Source organism: Cricetulus griseus, chromosome 5 (assembly GCF_003668045.3).
Source record: "Cricetulus griseus strain 17A/GY chromosome 5, alternate assembly CriGri-PICRH-1.0, whole genome shotgun sequence".
In the NCBI taxonomy this organism is placed as follows: domain Eukaryota; kingdom Metazoa; phylum Chordata; class Mammalia; order Rodentia; family Cricetidae; genus Cricetulus; species Cricetulus griseus.
The window spans coordinates 123,119,854-123,122,996 of NC_048598.1; positions in this window are offsets into that span (position 1 = coordinate 123,119,854).

A 3,143-nucleotide genomic window follows, 5' to 3' on the forward strand; every position below is an offset into this window, starting at 1 on the left:
GCAGAGACTCAGTGTGGGAACTCACTGGAGTCTAGGGCCACCAATGTTTTTGTTGTTCCTGTTCCAAGCAGTCAGTCCACATAGATCTCAGGGCCCTAGCATGTACAGGTTTTTCCAATATTCTACCCTAAATCGGCAAGTGCTCTGGAAGCCGTGTCCCTGGTATGGGACAAGTGGACTTCCTAAGCAGTGTTTGTAGAGATGCACCACAACTTAGAATCTAGGCTAAAACACAAACATAAGGACCTAAGGTCTCCTCCCACCAGACCCAGAAAGTGATTCCATCTCTAAGTTTTCACATGTTTGTTGGCTTTTGTTTGACTTTTCAACACAGGTTTTCTCTGTGTAGCCCTGGCTGTCCTGGAACTCATTCTGTAGATCAGGCTGGCATCGAACTCATACAGATTCGCTTGTCTCTGCCTCCCAAGTGCTGATATTAAAGGCTCAGTCCACGACCACCTAGGTTACTTCTTTTTCAGTCCAGTGATGTGAAAGAATGTAGGGCAGGATAGGACTGTGGAGGGGTATCTACAGAACTACCTCATATTCTTGGATTTCACTAAAAATTGTATTCCCCTGGGTACAGGTGTCAGTACTCCTGGCCTTCTGCCTTCTGGGAGAGCTCCTGTCTCCTCTTCCCCGGGTTCAGATCTTTCCGGTTCAGAATCGCACCCTCCTCCACTCCCCTACTCCCTCACAGTTCTTTGCTCTTCCTTCTGGCCCTGGTCGCACCAAGCTGCTCCTGCCCAGAAATGTGTCCTAAGAGGTCACCTGCCCCCATAGGAAGAACACTTCCTTCCCAGCGGTCTCGAGAGTAGTCCCAGTCTCTTTCCTCAACAGGTGCTGGGCTTGGTAACACGAAGCCATAACCAGCCGACCAGGCCAAAGTGTAGACAGAAACGCCCCCTGCAGGCTCCACAAGCCCCTACCCGGGTCTACTGTGCAGCTAAGTCCTGCCCCCACTCCTCGCTCCTCGCTCCAGCTCTGCCGGGGCTCCTGGAGTGCTACACCGCTTTTGTTTCCCCGGCTCTCTCAGACGTCAGGAGGGTGATCTCATGAGAGGGAATTGCCCAGCCCAGGCGCATACACTGTCCCCTTCTTCTGCAGACCCTACTGTTGGGGGAGCGCATACAGGACAAGCCTTCTCTGGGGCTCCGGGGAGCTAGAAAACACCTCTGGGGAAGAGGGGGGGGGGGTCAATGCCGAAAAAACAGATCCAAGTTGATCTGGGATGAGGAGGCACTAACTAAGCCAAGGGCAGCGCTCTGCGACCCTTCCCTACCCACGCCACCACCCGGCGTCCTTTACCCCTGAGGCTGGAGACCGGGTGCGCACCGCCACCTACGCGCTCTTGCTGCGCTGTGTTCCCACCACCCGCTCGCTGCACTCCAGGGCCAGGCGCCTTCTGGGGATGGCAAGGCGCCCGCAGCCCCCCAGTCCCCAGCCCCGGCGGCGCGGGGCCGCGAGAGCCGCCACGTTCCCAATCGCGCGCGCACGCCGGGCCCACCAAACTTGCAGCACTTTCTCCCTGCCCCCACACGCTGTCACCCTCCCTGCATCCAAGCACCCTGGCCCCTCCAGGCCGGCACAGGTTGCCATAACAACGGGCAGGAATTCTCGAACATATACAAAGCCTGAACGGCTCTCGGGGCACGCAGCCCCCGGCCGGGCCCCGCGCCATGGGCTAACAGCGCGGGGCAGAACGCGAGCCACTGCTCACCCGGTGCGCAGAGTGTACTCACAATGAGCGGGATGGTGCGGTCCTCACGGAGCTGCTCCGGTCTCCCGCCGGCCCTCTGCGCGCCGCGGCCGCCCGAGGATGCTGCATGGGCTCGGTTGTCCTGCCATAAGTAGTAGAAAGTGCCCAGGATCCAAGCTACGGTCAGGATGGCGATGGCATTGGCTCGGATCTTCCTCATGGTGGGCGGACGGGCGCCCCGCGTGGGGCCCGGGGCCGGAGTGCTCTCAGGGCCGGGGCGGGGGCGCTCACTGCCCCAACTGTTTATCGCTCGCGCAGGGCTGCTCAGTCCTGCAGAGCAGAAAAAGGAGAGAGGTGGTGGTGGTGGGGAGGTGATAGGAAGAGACAGGAGCGCGGAGCGATCCTCACGGTCCTAATGCCCTTCAGCCCCGAGCGCGCGCGGCCCCGGTCGTCCATTCATTCGCGCGCCTAGCGGGCTCCGCGCTCCAGACGCCGCGGGCGGCCCGGGGCGCTGCGCACCGGCTGAAGAGCGTGCCCGCTGGGAAGTAGCGCCGGCTTTCCTCCCGCACCCGGGGCCTCGGCGAGACAGACGCCCGGACAGAATGGCGACGGGCCAGAGTCGGTCTCAGCTCCCAACGCTCGGCTACCCCCTCTACGGTCCGCTGCCCCCGCGCGGTCCTGCTCTGTCTGTCCACCCACACTCACCCCACCGCCGAGCAGCCCTGAGTCACCGGCGGCGAAGATGCGCGACCCCTGGCCTTGGCTCGCGTCGCGTAGCTGCAGTTCCGGGCGGCGCTGTGAACTGCGCTCTGGCGTGGGGTTCAAGGTGTGTTCAACGAGTCCTTCGAAGCGGGCAAGGCTGACGAGGAGGCAGAGTCTTGACTCTGAACTGGAATCCTCGGCAACCCAGGATTCTCAGCCGCCTCGACACCGAGGCGGGGTTGGAAGCTGATGCACTTGACACTCGCGGAGAGCGAGATGAAGCTGCGCTGCCACACAACCAATGCAAGAACAGGCCCTGGACATCTTTCACTAGCCTGGGGCTTTCTCGGAGCTCCCTTCCGCCCCCGCTTCGCTGTTCCCTGAACAATCCTAAGGCATCATCACCATACCATTAGAATGAAGGGTGGCCACCGAGGGCTGGCTGAAGGGCTTGATTCATGGGCACAGCCCAGTCTATAAGCCTCTGACACTTTTCGACAAAGTACAAAATAAAGTGGTGAGAGACAGGCCAGACATCATTGAGAGTCTGATTGTGCGGAGGCCCTGGAGTTGGTGAGAGGTGAGAAGCAGGTGTGAATAATTCAGGCTCCAGGCAGAAGACAGGGCAGACTAGGGCCTGTCAGGCGTAGGCAGACACTCAATGAATAGCTGTGAGATACCGATGTAGGCATCGCAGAGGAAGAAATAATTTATTGCAAAGCAGTCTTTAGTAACTAACTAT